Below are 20,582 nucleotides of genomic sequence, written 5' to 3' on the forward strand. Positions count from 1 at the left end.
GGGAGGGGCAGAGAGAGAGAGAGAGGGAGACACTGAATCTGAAGCGGGCTCCAGGCTCCGAGCTGTCAGCACAGAGCCCGACGCGGGGCTCGAACTCACGGACCACGAGATCATGACCTGAGCCGAAGTCAGACACGCAACTGACTGAGCCACCCAGGCGTCCCTTGAGATTCCACGTTTTTAACAAACTTCCAGGTGAGGCGGGTGTGGCTGGTCACAGCCTGTGCTAGAGCAACGCCAGAGCAGGGTTCCCTGACCCCAGTGCTGTTGACATTTTAGCCTAGATAACTCTGTGGCATAGAAGCTAGGCTGCATAGCGTGAGACATTTCACAGCATGTGTAGCCTCTATCTATAAGATGCCAGTTACGACCCTTCCCCAGCTGTGACAGCCAAAAATGTCTCCAGACAGTGCCACATGTCCCCTGGGGCTGAGACTGAAAATGAGATTGGCTAAGAACCACAGTTCCAGAGAACTGAAGGCTAGGGGCCCTTCAATGACAAACACGAGAATCAGGTAGAGACCAGGGCAGCCACAGCCAAGTGGAATTAGAAAACCCACATGGAAAGCAATGTGTTGTGTTAGATTGTAGGATACAGACCTCCGTCAAGGGGAGCCAGAAATTTCCCCCTAAAAACAAAATAGAAAATTGACAACTTAGAATAAGTAGACCAATTCCTCAGAAACCACAAACCACCAAAACTCCTCCAAGATGAAATAGACCATTTGAATAGTCCTATAACTATTACAGAAATTTAATTTATAGTTTAAAAGCATCCAAATCAAAATAGCCATGCCTACACGGTTCGTCTGTAGAATTCTGCCAATTTTTAAATTTTACAAAGGTTTTTAAATGTTTTTCTGCCGATTTTTTTAAAACAAATACTAATTTTACTCAATCTTTTGCAGGAATAACAAAAGCAAACAAAGATAGTCCAAGAAAAAAAAAAGAAAGAAAGAAAAACTAGAGGACCAACATTTCTCATAAACTCAGGGCACAAAATCCACAACAAAATATTTGCAAATTGAATTCAGCAGTGCCCAAGAAATTATAGAGCACAACCAAGTGGGATATATTCTAATAAGCTTGTTTAAAAAAAATGAATCACTGTAACCCATCATGCTAGAGAAGAAATATCACACGACCAAATGCCGAAAAATCTTGCAAAATCCAACATGTATTCATAACAAAAGCTGTTGAAAACTAGGAAGAGGGGAATGCCTCCAACTTGATAAATAAATCCTACAAAAACTTACAGCTAATAACAATCCTTGACAGTGAAACAGTGAATGATTTCCCCCCAAAGGCTGGAACAAGACAACTTTCACCACTCTTATTCAAAGTAGTACAGAAAGTTCTAGACAATGCAATGAGGCCAGAAGAGAAATTCAAAGGTCTACACACTGGAAAGGAATAAACAAAACCGCCTCTCTTTGCTAACGGCATGATGGTCTACCCAGACAATCCCCAAGAATTTACAGAACACTGGAACTAAACAAAGAATTCAGTAGTTGCAAGACACAAGGTCAATGCTCAAAAATCATCCACAATCCACATAGCCAAAAAGGACTTGTATCTAGAACACATAAGGAACTCTCGAACTGTAACAAAACAAAACAACCCAATTAGAAAATGGGCAAAAGACATAAACAGATATATCAGCGAACGCACAAAAAAGATGTTCGGCATCATTAACGACTTAGGGGTTGCAAATTAAAAGCAAAATGAGACAGCTCTACACACTCAGAGTGGCTCAAATTAAAAGACAAAACCAAAAACCCAAAAACTAAAAAAAGCGCTAACACCAAATGCTGGCAAGGATATAGAGAAACTAGATGATTTACACCTTGCTGGCGAGAATGAAAATTGTACAGCCATTCGGGAAAGGAGCATGGCATTTTCCTATAATTTTAACAACGTGTTTACCAACCAACCCAGCCATTGAACTCACGGATCTCAGAGAAATGAAAACAAGTTTACACACACACACACAACTGTATATGAATGTTCACAAAGCTTGATTTGGAATACTAGTATATATTCATAATAATCCAAACCTGGCAACAACCCAAATGTCCTTCAACAGGTGAATGATTCCCCAAAAAAGTGAAAACAAACACAATTCTATATCCTACCTCTGCTATTATACATTCAGTGTCTTTGTTCAAATTGACTCAGGTCTGGGATGATAAATATTTGCATAAAATAAGAATTCCGCCTGTGTTCTACCTAAAGCCATCTGGTGCCCCATCAGTCATACACATAACATACTTTGTAAAAAAGCGGGGGGGGGGGGGGCGGTGGGAGGGCGTTCTGAGCAAAATGGCCTGAGCTGGCGCACAAAAGCGTGAGGGAGCAGGATGTATTCAGAGCCAAGAGTGACAGGCGCGCAGGGTGCCGGCGGGAGGGGAGGGCAGGAGATGTGCTTGGTGATGAGGCTGCAAAAGAAAGGTCAGGGCAGATTGTGAAGGAAGAGATTGGAATAATCACAGTCCACTCCACTCCTTTTGTTATCTCTTGCTCAGGCAGAAGGACTGGGCAAGTGTCCTGGGGACCGCACGTTCTCGTTCTCTCCCTCTGCCGCAGAAGTGCGGGCAGTCATGTGTAGCTGTGTTAACACTACACGAGTAAAACCAATCCCCCAGCCCCTTCCAGCTGCACACCTCGCCGCCTCCACTGCTTCCATCCGCTGATTTGCATCCGGGCAGGTTGTGTAAACAAGGCTGTTAGGGGAATATAAATAACCGCAGCCTGGGTTGTGGTTCAGTCGTCTGGTCTGGGGGAATCAGAACTTCCGCTTATCTCCCACGCCAAGGTGGAGCCTCTTAACTGCTCACCGGGTTCTCACCCTCTCCCTCCCAAGATGCCCGTGCTAATCCTTAGCGCTGGATGGCTTCCTCCCGCCCGGATCCTCCTGCCCTCCTGTCTTCGCGACCAGATGCTAACCCTCTGTGTTGTCAAACAGAGCCAGGCTGTGTGCTCGCTTTGCTCGGGAAGGCTGGGCAGGAGGAAAAAGGCTGTGCTCCCTTAAGAGACGTTCCCCATCGATACCTTGACCTTCTCAAGGTCAGGAACTAAATCTCATCCAGTCAGGTGGCCCCCAGCGGCTGACCCAGTCTCTGGTTCCTGTCGAGGGAGGTGAACCTCAGAGTCATTCAGAGTCTATTTAGCCTGGAGTCTGGGTCCGATTCTCGCTCCACGGCTCTGGGACGTGGGGCAGGTTCCCTAAACTGTCTGAGTAGTTATGTTACTTTCATCTGCGGAGTCGAGATAATAATTGACCCTTCCCCTTAGGATTATTGGGAGAAGGACATTTAATGCTAAAGGTTTAGCATGTTTCTGGGATATAGTAAGTGCTAAATAAATTATGACTATCTTTAGCCCTATTCCGATGATGCTGGTGATGCTGTGGCTAATGATAGTGCAGACTCACTGGTAATTGATCGATTCAAAGCATTGATACCTATACCCCATGTCTCTGTAGAACCATTTAAAAAAAAAAATTGTGAGTTTATTGATTTATTTTGAGAGGAGAACAAGCCAGGGAGGGGCAGAGAGAGAGGGAAAGAGAGAATTCCAAGCGGCCTCCATGGGGTCAGCACAGAGCCCGATGTGGGGCTTGAACTCCAGAACCGTGAGATCGTGACCTGAGCCGAAACCCAGAGTCAGACGCTTAACTGACTGAGCCCCCCAGGAGCCCCCCGTAGAGCCATTTCTGCATATTGGTTTAAAATGACAGGAGGAGAGGAGCCCACAGAATAACTGAGAGGCAACTTCTTGGTGATGGTAGAAACCCAGGGCCTAGAGTGAGAAGATTAAATCGTAGCAGACACACTCAAAAGTTACTAGGCTTCTATCAAGTTCTCCACACGGTCGATCCATCACCCAAGGAGCTGGAATCCCAATAACTAACCTCCTGGGGTTCATTTGAGGACCACGCTCAATGACGGTTTTGGAAGTTCCGCGTCGAGAGTTCTATCTTTCAAGACTTCAATGGTAGCAGACAGGTGAGGGGCCCTGGTGATAAGAGGCGTGGAAACACCGAGAAGATGAAAACTTCCCTCTGCCCCGGGCAACATGTAGCCACTCAGTCTCTTTCCCGGTGTCTGTCGAGGTCTCTTCCTAATCAGCTCTGGATTCTGGCCTCTCCCTCACCATCCGCCGGTCCCATGGGCCGTCTTCCCGCTCTTTGAACTCTTCCAGCCTGTTCCGCCTCCAGCTCCTGGCCCCTGCTCTCTCTCTCTATCTGGAACACCGGTTCACAGCTGGCTCTTTGGTACCATTTAGAGCTTGGTCCGGTGGCCACCTCTCTGAACCTCCTTCCCCGATGCCCAAGTCAAGAATGTCCCCAGGCATTTCTGTCACCCCACCCTCTTTAACGTTCAGCATGACACTTATAATCTGAACCTGTCACATTCACTCATTTGATTATTTGTTTTATCTGCCTCGGCCACTGAAAGGTACACTGCATGAGGGCAGGAACTTTGGGTGCTTTGTCACGGCTCTACCCCAGGGCCTGGGATATACGGGGTTGACCCCAATCCAGGTGTCGAAGGGTCAGAGTTAGGCAGTCGAGGGGACAGAAGACAAGGAGTTACGCTTTCCTTGGAGAAAGTTACCATCTAGATGAGGTTCTAAGAGTCACTCAGATTAAATGAGGCATGATACCGTGTGATGGGAAATGAGCCAACCCAACTGTCCGAGCTTCACCGGCAGGTGGAACTTGGGCGGTCACACGGTCTTCTTGCATTTGGAAAAGAGGGCCCAAGAGAAAAAACGTATATATTTATTACCGGGGGTGCTACTCACATCTTATTATTTAACAGGATAAAAACAGTGGAGGGAAGGGGGGCGGTGCAAATGGAAAAGGGCTCTTGAGAACAGCATTGACCATGTCACAAGCATGCAATTAGGGACTGCAGGTTAGCAAGGGGGGGCTATATGCTCTGTGGCAGATTCTATGCTAAGTACATTTATATTCAGTATCTCATTAAATCCTCAAAATATCTCTGTGACGTAGGCTTCCTCCTCCTCCTCCTCTTCATCATAATCTGTATAGTGCAGTCAAGAGGAGAGTCCCTCACTTCTAAAACCCGTTACATTCGCTACAGCAGTCTCTTCATTGCCTCTTCTGCCTACTGAGTTCTCCTGCTCCAACTCTGTATCCCTGTTCTGACTACATCCCAAGTTTTAAGCACATCAAAACAAAGAAAAAATATGTATCAATCCAACAAGTATGTTTTAGAAAGAAGCAGCAGGAGGAGGAATTCACATCATGTATTTCAAGATATCTTATGCAAGGGTCTAATAAGACAATTTTTTTCAGGGAATTTCTTGCCATGCCGAAACCTTGTTCACCAAGATAAACACATCTTTTCTTTCAGTCATGTAATATAGATTATATTATGGACGTATTTCCCTTTTCCCCTTAGCTACCAGGGACCTCGGGATGAAGCTCAATATCTGATCCTGGAAAGCGTATCCATTCATTCACCCATTCAGTAACAGCCAAAACAAAAGCAAAAACGATACTCAGGTGCCTACACACAGAGATACAGAGACAGACATATAGCATAAACTATTTGTTAAGCACTGTGGTGGCAAATAGATCCACCAGAAGCCTGACAAACGTTCATCCTCTGCTCATTTTAATTTGCCTAAATGTGTCTTCACATTTATTTGGCCTGTTCTCTTTCTTAAATCCGTCCCTTAAACTACTTAGGAGAAATTGGCAGAACATCAACCCGAAATGAACAAAGTCATACTATCACATTGTAATGACACAGGAATAAAAGTAGTTTGACCTCATGAAGTCCTAGTGGGACAGAAACACGCGTGTAGCATTTTCTGCATGTGATTACATTTTTTTTTTTTTTTTTTTAGCATCAAACACCATTTCTTAAGAGCAGTCTGATAGGCCAGAGAAGCTCGGGGACTCCTGTTTCTTCAGATTGGGAGACGATTCGTATTTTTCAGTTAAGTGATGATGTTAAGTAAATACTGACCAATCATCAGAGGCGTATTTGCTGAGATGCCTTGTGTGGCTGGGGCATTGGAATGTGTATTTCATCACCGAGTGGAAACAAGCAGCTCTTTCATACCAGTTTCCTGCCAAATCTCATCCCTTGTACCCTGGGAGGGCTCTCGGTCCATCTTTACCCCCACAGCTTTGGTTCAGACTCACCGGGCTATCACTGCAGCTTCCTGAACCTGGTCTCCCCACGTCCGATGCCCAAGCACCACTGTCTGCCACTTGAATCTCTTGTATGTCGTCCCCTTGTGCAAACAAACCCTTTGGTTTCCAAGAATGGCATCTGGGTTTCTTACTTTAGCCCTTCATAATCCTTCACAACCAATCCCACCAGGCACACCACCCTGAAGTCACCCACCCACTGTGGACTGGCTGGCGGTCCTGTTCCTCAGGTCTAGAGAGAGAAGAAGAGATGGCCGGGATCCCAAGCCTAGAATCTTCCAGCAGCTGCCTCCTATGTTTGCAGATTCCAGAAGCAGAGGAACAGTAGGCTAGGGGCTCAGGCTGCAGAATCCAAAGGTTTCACTACGTGCTGGCCAGGTAAGTTTCAGATTGCCTCACACTCAATACCTAGATTTTCTCCTCGATCACATGGGAACGATAAGAGGACCTAAATCACAGGATGTTATGGTGCGACTTAAATTAGAAAATGCATATGAAATGCTTAGCCCAGTGCCTGGCATATGAGTGGAGCTCTGTATATGTCAGCTATGGTTATGCTTCTCGTATAAGAATCTGCTTCCAGATCCTGTGTGGACTCCCAGCTCTGGTGAGCCATGCCAGACTTCTCGTAAAGCCTGAAGGTTTCTAGTTGACTTCGGGCCTGGGATATTAACTCAAAGCAGACTCGAGCCCATCCTTGAGCCCATTTCCAGGCCCACCTCCCTAATCAAGGGGTGTCCCTTAACATCCCACCATTCTGATGGCACTGGGGGAGGCACAGAAAGTTAAACCCAAGACAAATCTCATCTAGTAGGTAAAGGGAAGAGGGCTGTTCCTAAGAGGTAGGGCCACCGCTCCAGAACATAGATGCCTCTCTGCAAGAGGAAAGTCCAAGCCTGGCTTTCCACGGCTGCTACATGAACCAAAAGAGGATGAACCTGAAAAGCAAATATGCACGCAAGAGCCAAGAGCTTACTACCGCGGTCTGACCTGTGGGCTGCTTCACTTTCGAGTATGTGATCTGATAACACCACTAATGCTCACCCACATTTCGGCTCCTCCTCTCCCTCCGCCCAGAGAAGTCTGGATCCCCCCGGCCACGTTCCTCCCGCAAACCACACAGTTTAGAACCCGCCAGTGACATACACACAATCTAGGTTTAGATCAACATATCTTTGCTGGAGATTCTCTCGACCTGAACACGTCCAGCTTTCTTTCATCCATTTGCTTAACCAATGATGAGGTCTGTATTGGGTGAGAGGATGAGAGGCCCTAACTGAGATTCGGCGGTACAACGCTGAACAGAATAGACCCAGTTGCTAATCTCATGGAGGTTACAAAAAACAACAACAACAAAAAACCCCAACAACGCAGAAGAGAGAAGGAAAGATGAAAAATACAAAAGGAAAAGGTAGGACAGCTGCAGTTAATGAAACTACCCGAACGTCATCAGCAGAACCGTGTGGGAGGTGCAATGTGTTTGTGTTTGGGTGGGAGAGGGTATCAGAAGGACCCTGTGGGGAGGAATACTTGAGCTGAGACTTGAAAGGCAAGTAGAGTCAGATAGTTGAAGGAAGGAGGCAGGGGTTGCAAGCAGAAGAAACAGCATGTGCAAAGGCCCTGGGGACGGAGCCAGAGAAAGAGCCGCTGAGGCTAGAAAACGGTGGGCAGAGGGCACAGTGGCAGGACCCTGGAGAGGGAGAGATGTCTTATTCACCTTCAGAACAATTTGAATGTCACTTCCTCTGGGAAGCTTTCCCAGGCTCCTCCCCCACCCCCACCCCATAAGAATTTATTGTCCCTCTTCTGTGGTTCATGTCTCCATTTTATTTGTTTTATGGTATATGTAGGCAATTGTGTTGCATGTCAATCTCCCTGTTACTGAAGCACAAGGAACCTAAGGCAAGGAATTTATCTTATTCATCTCTGCTCCTACACTCCCTCTTACAAGTGCCCAGGACAAAATGACTAGTCAATGGATGCCTGTTGCGTTTCTTTCTGGGATAAAGCATCAAAATCTAAGTGACTTAGAACCCAGAGAGGAGATTTTTAGGGGACAAAATGTGTCCCGTGCTTCCTTATCACGGGCCATCACTATTTTTTTTTTTCTGTTTTCTTCCCAGCTGTGTTGCCTAATTAATTCTTATTAACGTTTCTGCGCAGCTACTAATAAAACCATACCACGGATAACTTGACCGGAAGCTGGCCAGTTTACAGAAGGGAGCCATTGAGCACGCTCAAGTTTGATAAATAATGAATTACCGCAGGGCATCCAGAAACTTGTAACTTAAAAACACAATATGGGCCATAAGATGGATAGAATCACCTCCGTGATCAGCCCTCGATATCGTTCTACAAAGTACTTCTTGTGAGTAGTGAATTCATTTTCCCCAGACCCTGAGTCTGGTGACAAGGTTGCTATGGTGTGGCACGGGGGAGCCAAGATTGGGAAATCTCTCCAGCTGGCCACCAGACGCCCAACTATTTCCTGAATACTCCCAACGGTTGTGTGACAGTCTAAGGAGAGAGTAAATTTTGATTCTGAAAGATCCAGGGTCAGAATACGGGATGAGGCAATGTTTCTCCAGTGTTTTATGGAACACTGTTCTCACATTTGATATAAACGGATGCGTCATACGAACAAACAACCTGTGGTCCAAAACATTTGGATTCAAACAAACAAACAAAAAACCCTACAGTGTTTTTTTTCTTCAAGTCTTTTTTTTTTTTATAATTTTTTTTAAATGTTTATTCTTGAGAGATTGAGACAGAAGACAAGTAAGACAGGGGCAGAGAGAGACAGAGACACAGAATCTGAAGCCGGCTCCAGGGTCTGGACTGTCAGCACAGAGCCCGACGTGGGGCTCGAACCCACGAACTGGGAGATCATGACCTGAACTGAAGTCGAATGCCTATCTGACTGAGCCACCCAGGCACCCCTCTTCAAGTCTTTTAAGAGTCTCTCCTATTCTAATATTATGAGTTATGAATTACAGAGATGATAACATGGTCTCCAATGGTTCCCAAATATATTTGAACCATAGATTATTTTTCCAGTATACAGGCATCACACTGACTTGTGATAATGGCTGAAGCAGTTACAAGGTCTGAATATTTTCGTCCCTAAAGTAACCACATAAAATGGAAACCTCTCAGGCTTTAGATTAGAAGGCCTGGGTTCAAGTCCCTGATGAGTCATTCAAAAATGTGTCCTCAGGCGTGTCACTTCACTCTGAAACCTCAATGTCTTTACCTGTAAAGGAAAGTGAAATCATCAGTTCCGATTTCTCTGGCTTAATGAGATGATTAAATATGTTAATAGGCATTAAAGGACTTTTAAGATGTGTAAGCACCATGTAATTTTTGTTTTTATTATTAATAAACTTCAATGTAAAGACTAAGCATCTAGAAGAGGGTGACAGCAAGCTTACGAGAGTCAGGAGATTGAAGGTAGAACCTAGGAAACCAACAAGGCAGAAGCACGTCATGGACTCATGTGTGCCCACCTGTCAGGAGCATGGAAAGTTCCATCTGGTGCTATTGCTTCCTGGACAGTTGAATCCACCTGCTGACTTCTGTCCTAAGGTAGCCCAGGCCTCCGTATGTGGCAAACTCCTATGGCCTTAGCAGGAGCTGAGATTCATCCATAAGGAACCCCCATGACTCACTTGGAAGGTCAAGTCTACCTAAAAGGGCACAAAGTTCAGGGCCGCCTGGGTGGCTCAGTCACTTAAGCATCTGGCTTTGGCTCAGGTCATGATCTCACGATTCACGGGCTCGAGCCCCGCGTCAGGCTCTGTGCTGACAGCTCAGAGCCTGGAACCTGCTTCAGATTCTGTGTCTCCCTCTCTCTCTCTCTCTGCCTCTCTCTCTCTGTCTCAAAAATACATAAATATTTTTTAAAACTTTAAAAAAAAAGAGCACAAAGCTTAGAAGTTTAAGGATCAAGTTGAGTCTGGTGATTTGCTTTCCTAGACCAGATATACACCACCAGCATATCTGATTCTTTAGAGTCTTTGGCAAGAAGGATTGCAAGAAAAATTGCTTATTCTTTGGCCTTGTCTCGAATGCCCAGCTTTACTCCTTCCACCTTTCTTACCTTCACCTTGACCACATGGCTTCTTGAACTACTTCCTATACTCCAGTCTCAACACTCATGTCTGGTGAAGCCACCCGGAGTGCTGAGAATACCCAAGCACCCCCATTCCTAAGTCCCACTAAATCACTAAGCTGTAACACTGGCCCTGACACCGAACCCTAAGAGAACATCAGAAAGATGTGACATTCCCTAAACGTCTTTGTCAACTTCCTGGCTTCCTGCTGGAATCTGCCGATAGGGGGCGCCAGAGGGAGGTTAGAAGAAATGAGGAGGAAGGGATCCTTCTCCTGTTTGTGCTGTGGTCAGTCACCAAGGTGGTAGTCGGGTCCGGCATGGACCTCCTCTCTTCACTTCTTAGGGCAGTCTCGGTGGGCCTCTTGGGCTTTCTTGGGCCCCTCCTCTGGGCTCCGAGATTCTGTTACCCTAACCTCTCTCGTTTCCCTGCCCGTCTCTAGTGGTAATGGCTACCCTCAGCATTTATTGCCTCTGAAATATTCAAAGTTTCTTTTCTCTGTACGACTCTCTAAAACCAGTCTGATGACTTTCCTATGTTAAATTCTCTTTGTTGAAATACACCGGGTGGTTTCTGCTTCCCTGGCTGATCTTGCCAGATAAAGTCCATGCAGTTTTTGGTGCCCTCAAACTGTGTAACTCGACCCTCGGCCCTTTGTAACCATTCTTGTAGTCACAGGCTCCTGTTGGAAATCTAGCGAATGCTGTGCACCCTCTCCCCAGAAACCACATAGTCACACAATTCTGAATACCAATATCAAGGGGTTCACGAATCCCCTCAAGCGCCCCCCCCATTAATTTTCAGACTACACCCAACATATAGAGAGATGAAGATTTCCAGAAGGCCATACAAATTTTCAATCATCCTCAATTTTCAGTGTAACAGGTTTTTAGGCATATACCAAAATTTCCCTGTGTAAAAAGCAATATGACCGAGGCGACTGGGTGGCTTCATCAGTTAAGCCCCTGACTCTTGATTTCGGCTCAGGTCATGAGCTCACGTGGACTAGAGCCCCATGTCAGGCTCGGTGCTGATGGCAAGGAGACTGCTTGGGATTTTCTCTGTCTCCCTTGCTCTCTATCCCTACCCTACTCTCTCCCAGGCACGCGCGCTCTCTCTCTTGAAATAAATAAACTTTACAAAGCACTATGAGGACCTTAACAAATGAGTCACAATAGGAATTTGTTGATTCAGTTGATCACTTTGGGCTATCTTACTTGATCTTTGTGACAAATGTTATGTTATCTTGCAGTTTATAAAATGCTCCCTAAGAAATGTTACGGAGAAAGAAGATGCGGTATATATATGCACGATGGGAAACTACCCCGTGATCGAAAAGAATGAAACCTTGCCACTTGCAACAACATAGATGGAACTAGAATGTATCATGCTAAGGGAAAGAAGTCAGTCAAAGACAAGTATCGTGTGATTTCAGTCATATATGGAATTTAAGAACAAAACAGAAAAATATAGAGGAAAGGAAGGAAAAAATAAGATAAAAAACAGAGAGGGTGGCAAACCATAAGAGGCTCTCTTTTTTTATTTATTTTTGGGACAGAGAGAGACAGAGCATGAACGGGGGAGGGGCAGAGAGAGAGGGAGACACAGAATCGGAAACAGGCTCCAGACTCCGAGCCATCAGCCCAGAGCCTGATGCGGGGCTCGAACTCACGGAATGCGAGATTGTGACCTGGCTGAAGTCGGACGCTTAACCGACTGCGCCACCCAGGCGCCCCAAGGCTCTCTTTTTTTAATATTTATTTATTCTGAGAGAGAGAGAGAGAGAGAGAGAGAGCGTGCGTGCTAGTGGCGGAGAGGGGCAGAAAGAGAGAAGGAGAGAGAATCTTAAGCAGGTTCCATACTCAGCGTGTGGGGCTTGGTCCCACAACTGGGAGACCTGAGCCAAAAGGAAGAGTCGGACACTTAACCCACTGAGTCACCAGGTTCCCCCTATAAGTGATTCTTAAATACAGAGAACAAACAGAGGGTTGCTGGAGGGGAGGGGAGTGGAGGGATGGGCTAAATGGGTGATGGGCATGAAGGAGGGCACCTGTTGGGATGGGCGCTGGGCGTTGTATGTAAGTGAGGAATCACTAAATTCTACACCCAAATCAATACTACACTATATGTTAGCTAACTTGAAGGTAAATTAAGAAAAAACAACAACAAAAAAAAGAAATGTTATGTGAACTACTCATAAAACTACCCATGAAGCTAGACATGGCTCAGCCAAGGCATGGATCCCAGCTCAGAGTTTCTTCCTCCTTTATCTTGGAAAAGAGAGAGAGAGAGAGAGAGAGAGCGAGAGAGAGAGAGAGAGAGAGAGAGAGAGAGAATAATTGATAAAGAAGCCAAGAGATCTGTAAGTCTAGAAAACAGTATTACAGATTTCTCAGTCTTACTTCATATACGTATATGTGACTATATCATATATCCCGGTATCTACAGAAGGTATGGGACTGGTCTACAAGCCTTCTGGAAGCAGATGTATGTGAGGCTCCACATAGGGAGACCTGAATTTACAAGATTAGGTAGATTTTCACAAAAGGAGAATCCATCGCGCAATTATTCATTTTTTTTTCTTAAGCGTGTGCTTTGGAATAAAATAGACCAGGATTCGAGTCGAGGTACTGCCATTTATCAGCAGTGTGGCCTTATGCAAATTCTTCAACGCTGTCATCTCTAATTTGCTGATCTGTAAAATAGATGCGGTGTTTAACAGAAATTAATATTACGATGAAAAAATGTATGAGCGCGTTCGGCCCAGGGCCCAGGACGCAGCAGGCTCGCAAGGCTCATCTCGCTCCTTCCTTGCCCCATCCTTTCCACATCTTCCCTTTGATCCTACTAGGTAGATTCAGTATATCCCAACTTTCATCCTTGTTTATGAAACCCCAGACTAGGTCACTATCAAAGCAGATGGGCAATTCTCTCCGCGTGGCGGTCGTTATAATACAGACTGTAATCTTCGTATTTTCGACACCTTCTTCCTTTGTTCGGCTGGTAACACTGGAACCTTTTCCAGGGGAGTGACTAATGCGACTCAATTCAATATGGAAACACTTCCGCAGTGTTTTCATTTCCCTGATGAGACTCTTTACTCAGCTTTTCATTCCCACCCCCTCTGCAAGATCCTCTAAGAGGCCTCCCTTAATGGAGTCCCTGCAGTTGTGCTATTCTGTCAGGGGCTCTTCTGAGCACTTCACCAATGACACGGGATTGGGTGAACAGCACAGCTTTTCCAGTTCGTTAAACACTGCTTAACAATTTTTCAAATGTTGTGGCGTCCATAAAAAAAAATCAGAAATGCTTGTGGGGCCAAGCACTGGTTCCATTAATGTTTTACACCCTGAACATTTTAAGGGATTCATTCATTCTGAAGTCACCTGTCCGCTTCTCTCTAGCAGCGTTTTGATGTTCCTCCAGCCACCCCAAGCTCTCTGGGAAAATCTCTGAATATCTTCATCCATTTCCATCCATCCTCTAGCTTCAGACACTGTGGGTGACCCTTGGAACTAGATGCCCACAGGCAGCTATAAAATAGACCTTCATGGCAGGACCGGCACAGGGAAAAATTAAGAATTTTTCAACAGTATTGTTGAGATCTTCATAAGTGAAAAGTTGTGGGGGCGCCTGGGTGGTTCAGTCAATCGAACATCTGACTTCGGCTCAGGTCACCATCTCACTGTTTCTGAGTTCGAGCCCCGCGTCGGGCTCTGTACTGACAGCTCAGAGCCTGGAGCCTCCTTGGGATACTATGTCTCCCTTCTTCTCTGCCCCTCTCCTGCTCCTGCTTTGTCTCTCTCAGTCTCTCAAAAATGAAAAAACATAAAAAAAACATAAAGGAAAAGTGAATTCTGTGTGATTTTCTGGGATGAGGGGATGTGTAATAAATGGACTGTTCCCCTGATAAGAATATTGTCTTTATATAGGGTTGTGATCTTTTTTAAATCCTGGCAAGGGTTGAATCTTACCCAAAAGATCCTACTTCTGAGAGCTCATGAGAATAAACGATTCCAAAAGATGAAACCATGGGTTCTCTGGCCAAGACGATAGTTTCAAGGGTCTCTGGAAGGAAAGTTTCTTTGTTCCCATGGAAGATGTGATCTGTACTCTTATTGTACGTGGGTTCTCTGTATATAAGCTAGTTTGTGGCTCGTGTATCCGATGTAAGATCTGCTCAGCAGTCTATCTCCAAACAAAAGTGCCCAATTACACGTGGAATATTTCTCAATCATTTTCTTCATTCCTTGGTGAGTAATTACCATGAAAAAAATGAGGGGAGAGGGAAACCCCAAATCCACCTACTTCTCTTGTACCCTCCCCTTAAAGAGGAATAACATCTTTAAAAACGGGCACGTGCACACACACACACACACACACACACACACAGAGATTTCTAGGGTGCCTTGCTAAGCCAGAACCCAACTTCCGCCCTTCAAATGTCTTAACCTTGTAAGGAAGCACACGTCTCCAGAAAACTGATCAAGATTGAACCCTACTATCAGAAATTTCAGAAATAATGACAGGGCGATTAAGAAAATGTCTTGGGAGAGGGCCCTGTTCTTCCTTGCATCATACAACACAGAAGCCCTTTACTGAGAAAAGCACTCTCCGAGAGACCAGAAAACCGGGGATCTAAATTTCAGCTCCCTTATTTGCTAGCTGCGTCACCTTGAGCGTCGCACCGAACCACTCTGAACCTTGGAATTTTCATGAGGGAGAAGAGAAGAGAATTTCCGGACCAAATTAGATGGTGGATCTTTCCAAAGACTTTGAGATTTACCAAGTACACTACATTAATAACAATCTTGTGACACAAACCAGGAGGATCAGCTTGTTCCCACCTGATAGACTGAAGAAATCGAAAGTCAGAAAGATAAAATTACTTTTCTAATGATTCAGAACTAGCAGGAGGAGGAACTGAGACTTGTAATCACACACCCTTTTAAAGATCTTTGGGTCGGAACGCCCCGCCTTTCTCCTGCAAAGGAAACACATTTAGCTACAACATCACTTTCCCGTTTCTCGGGGTTACTTGTTTCATTTTGTTTTTATTCTGATAAGAACATCCAATAATAGGAGATCTACTCTCCACAAAATTTTAAGTGTTCAGTATGGTATAGTTAATATAGGAAGTGTTGGACAGTAGCTACCCAGAACTTACTCATCTCGCGTAACTGGAACTTGCTACCCTTCTGGCCACCTCCTCCCCCAGCCCTCCAGCCCTTGGCTACCTTCATTCCACCTTCTGCTTCTAGGACTTTGACTATTTCAGATACCGCAAGGTGAGTGAGGCCATGCAGTATTTGTCGTTCTGCGACTGGTTTATTTCACTTCGCGTAATATCCTCGAGGTTCATCCACGCTGGTGCATATGGTAGAATTTCTTTTTTAATGTTTAACCAGCTCTTTGTTTTGTTGGGGTTTTTTTTCTACCGTGTTTCTGTGTTCTAATTCATTTCTTTCTGCTCTAGTTTTTATTATTTCCTTCCTCCTGCTAACTTTAGGCTTACTTTTTTCCAGATGCACGTGAGAATGTATAATCGGTTGTGGGACACTCTGTATATGTCTGTTAAGGTCTACTTGGTCTATAGCGTTGTTCAAGTCTTCTGTTTGCTTATTAATTTTCTGTCTGGATGTCCCGTCCATTATTGAAAGTGGAGTGTCGAGGTCCCCTATCCTTATTGTATTGCTATATATCTTTTCTTTCAGTTCTGCCAATGTGTGCTTTGTATGTTAAGTGTTCTGATGGTAGGTGCATGTATAGTTACAATTGTTATATCTTCTCGGTGAATTGACCCTTTTATCATTATACAATGTCTCTTTTTTGTCTCTTGTAAAGTTAAGTTGCTATCAACTTAAAATAGGCTTTTATAACTGTAAGATGTTTTATGTAAGCCCCATGGTAACCACAAAGAATGTACCTGTGGAACATACACAAAAGCTTCAAACGAGACAAGAATCAAAGCGCATCAATAAAAAAAAAAAATCAATGGAACACAAAGGAAAACAGCAAGACGGGAGGAAGGGACAGAGGAGCCCCAAGGCAGACAGAAAACAATTAACAAAATGGAAACAAGAAGCCCTTCCCTGTCAATAATTACTTTAAATGTAAATGGATGAAACTCCCCAATCAAAAGATACGGAGCGCCTAGACGGACGAAAAATACAGATTCAACTAAATGCTATTTGCAAGAGACTTGGTTTCGATTTCAGGACGTACATAAGCTGGAAGCAAAAGGGTGGAAGAAGACGTTCCATGCAAATGGCAACAAAAGGGAACAGAGGCGGCTGTGCTTCTATCAGACAAAATAGACTTCAAGTCAAGGAGCTGTCACGGCTGCCTTGTCGACGCTTCCCCACAAGCCTCCCAGGATGCTGAGACACACAGAAGAATTCAGCTGCTTCAGGTAGAGCAAAGCGGTGGGAAATTTTTATTTACCTGAACTCATCTCGGTGTGCTATAAAAGCACTCTCTGCTCATGGAAGTGTTATTCCCGGAGCAGGACATTTTTGGCATAATCAACTGGGGGGTTGGCAGGCTCCGGCTGCCAGCAAGGGATGAAGCACGACACAAGGATGTGGAGACGTCTGAAGACACCGTGCCTGGGGCGCTAGGGTGGCTCGGTCAGCTAAGCGACCGACTCCTGGTTTCCGCTCAGGTCACGATCTCCCGGGTCTGTGAGTTCAAACCCCGGGTCAGTCGGGCTCCGCACTGTCAGCACGGTGCCTGCTTGGGATTCTCTCTCTGCCCCTCCCACTGTCTCTTTCTTTCTCAAAACAAATAAATAGACTTAAAAAAACAAAAAACAAAAAAGACACGTGACTTTACGGTAGAAATAAAAGCTGAAGGTTTGAAGGTTTCTGTTTCAGGCCGCCTCCAAAGATTTGCAAACCCCTATCATCAAAACAATCGCGTCAAAGTGTTCCGTTCCCATTCTCTCAACCTCCCTTTCCAGTAGGTGGGATTTTATAACCCCCGATGGACCTCGCTTCTCCAGAAGCCCCCTTCACACCCCTGCACCTTCCCAGGGCCACTCCCCCATCCCACACTCTCTGGGACTTGCACACATGACCCGGGCGTCCAAAATGTGTTCCCAAACCCATCTCCTTTACCTCTGTTCCCCTCATCCCTGCTCTCTTCGCCCTTCCCCCAGTATCCTTATTAGTTCTGCTATGGAGGGAGCCGCACAGTATTTATGCCCCCGAAATAAGAATAATAATAATCTGGGTAACCTAAGCACACACTAGGCAGTCAACCAATCCTGGGTTAAAACAAAAGTGGAATGAGCTGCAAGATGCTCTTTCCACGAAAACACCCCTGCTATTAGAACGCGTGCCTGGGTCTCTCCTGGGGTCCACAGCCCCTGGTGCGCCGGAGCGGCACACGCCCGTGCTCCCCGAGGGGAGTGCAAGCCGTGTGCCAGTGTGTGAGGCAGAGCTCAGTTCCCCAACGGGCAGAACGTCCCTCGGCTTCAGAGCCCGTGGCTCCAGGAGCTTCGGCTGCAAGATCAAGGACAGGCACACGGGGATGCGAGCGGGAAGAGGAAAATATAGATCCAGAGAAGCGGAAACACAAGTGGAAGAAGGGAGCCGGGCGGAGCAGGAGGGTGGAAGGAGGGACTCAGACCGGAGGCTCCCCCGTGCTTCCCCCAACTGCGAGAGCTGCAGAGTTTGCTGAGAAGGAAGGCAGCTCAAGTTCATAAACCACATTCAGAACCTGGAGAGCCTGTGTTCAGGAGTGATTCATGCAAATCGGTTAAAAAGCTGATGAAACCGTTTCTTCCCTCGACGTGGAAAGTCCAGGCAAGGGAACCTGAGCACTGGTGGGCCCAGCCCAGCCCAGCCAGTGTGAGTGGTAGAGAGGCCGGTGGGGCATCAGAGACAGATGGCTTTAGCGGCCGGCACTTTCCATCCGGGGAGAGCTGGGGTCAGATCGCCACCGTGTGCCCTCAGGCACACCACTGGCCTCTCCCTGCAACTGACTTCCTGAGAGGCCCCAGCCCCACAATGAAGATAAAATGTGTTCCTCCTAAGATTGGTGCCAGAGTTAAATGGAATCTTGTAGAGCCTGCCATTCAGAAAATAAACACTCAATAAAAATGAGACAAGTCTTAAGTTCATTTGGGAAGACATCCCAGAGGCTTCTGCAGAGATGAAGAGGGAAATGGTATAATAATGACCTCCATTCATGAGGCTTTATGGGTTTTAAAAAGCCCTTTGAATAAAGAACTCCTACAACTCAACACCAAAAAATATAATCCAATTAAAAATGGGCAGACGACATGAACAGACATTTTCTCCAAAGAAGACATCCAGATGGCCAATGGACACATGAAAAGATGCTCCGCATCACTCATCAGGGAAATGCAAATCAAAACCACAATAAGATGTCATCTCACACCTGTCAGAATGGCTAAAATCAAAAACACAAAAAAACGATAACTGCTGGCGAGGCTACGCAGAAAAAGGAACCCTCGTGCACTGTTGGTAGGAACGCAAACTGGGGCAGCCACTGGGGAAAACCGTATGGGGAGGCTCCTCAAAAAAAGTAAAAATGGAATTACCTTATAAGCAGCAGTCACACTACTGGGTATTTACCCAAAGAATCTGAAAACACTAATTAGGAGGGATATACGCACCCTAGGTTTCTTGCTTCATTATTCACAATAGCCAAGATATGGAAGCAGTCTGAGTATCCATCAGCTGGGGAATGGATAAAGAAGATGTGATACATAGAGAGAGAGGTATATAATTCAGCCATAAAAAAAGAACAAAACCCTGCCATTTGTGACAATGTGGATGGACCTAGAGAGTATGATGCTAAGTGAAACAAGCCACTCAGAGAAAGACAAATACCGTGTGATTTCATTTAAATGTGCAATTTTTTAAAAACTTTTTTAATGTTTATTTATTTTTGAAGGAGAGAGAGACAGAGCATGAGTGAGGGAAGAGCAGGGAAAGGGGAAGACACAGAATCCGAGGCAGACTCCAGGCTCCGGGCTGTCGGCACAGAGCCCGACGCGGGGCTCGAACTAGCAAACTGTGAGATCATGACCTGAGCCGAAGTCGGGCGCTCAACTGACTGAGCCACCCAGGCGCCCCTATATGTGGAATTTAAGAGACAAAACAAACTAAGTGGGGAGAGGGGACAGAGAGATAGCCCAAAAAATGGACTCTTAGCTATAGAGAGTTGGGGGGGTGGTTCCCAGAGGGGAGATGCGAAGGGGAGTGATGGGGATTAAGAGCCCACTGACCATGAGAAGCACTGAGTATGGAATTACTGAATCACTACATTGTGCCCGAGAAGAGAAGAGGAGAGAAGAGAAGAGAAGAGAAGAGAAGAGAAGAGAAGAGAAGGAGAGGAGAGAAGGGAAGGGAAGGGGAGAGGAGAGGAGAGGAGAGGAGAGGAGAGGAGAGGAGAGGAGAGGAGAAGAAGAGAAGAGAAGAGAAGAGAAGAGAAGAGAAGAGAAGAGAAGAGAAGGAGAGGAGAGAAGGGAAGGGAAGGGAAGGGAAGAGGAGAGGAGAGGAGAGGAGAGGAGAAGAGAAGAGAAGAGAAGAGAAGAGAAGAGAAGAGAAGGGAAGAAGAGGAGAGGAGGGAAGGGAAGGGAAGGGAAGGGAAGGGAAGAGAAGAGAAAGGAAGGGAAGAGAAAGGAAGGGAAGAAAAAGGAAGGGAAGGGAAGAGAAGAAGAGGAGAGGAGAAGAGAGAAGAGAAGAGAAGAGAAGAGAAGAGAAGAGAAGAGAAGAGAAGAGAAGAGAAAAAAGAGAAGAGAAGAAAAGAAAAGAAAAGAAAAGAAAAGAAAAGAAAAGGAAAGAAAAGGGAAAGAAAAGGAAAGAAAAGGTTGTCAGTTTTCTTCCCTGCATGGATGGGAAGCTTGGCCTTTGGGGGGTTGCCAGAGCGTGATAAGAGGGGTGTTGAAGTCTGGAGAGAAATGTTCGGACTAGTTTTTTGCTTCCTCTTTCCCTCTGCACTTGGAGAACTCCTCTTCATGTATTTATTGCCTGATTGGCTCCTTTGTTCCTCAGACCTCTTTAGATCCTCAGTTCGGAGCAAGTCCCCTTGTTATCTGTGTCAGCTGGGCCTGAGTCAGGGTTCGGCTCAAGTTGGGGGGACTTTTATCCTGGCTTCCTGTGGGAGATGGCTGAACTGTACAGTGTCACCAGTGTCGCGGGTGATGTGTCTCCATTCTTCACGGAGGAGAATTCAGAGACATGGCGGCCTATCAGCGCACGAGAAGAAAGAGATCGGGAGTGAGGGACAGTTAGTAAATTGAA

This window comes from Panthera tigris, chromosome D4, assembly GCF_018350195.1.
Source record: "Panthera tigris isolate Pti1 chromosome D4, P.tigris_Pti1_mat1.1, whole genome shotgun sequence".
NCBI classification, from domain to species: domain Eukaryota; kingdom Metazoa; phylum Chordata; class Mammalia; order Carnivora; family Felidae; genus Panthera; species Panthera tigris.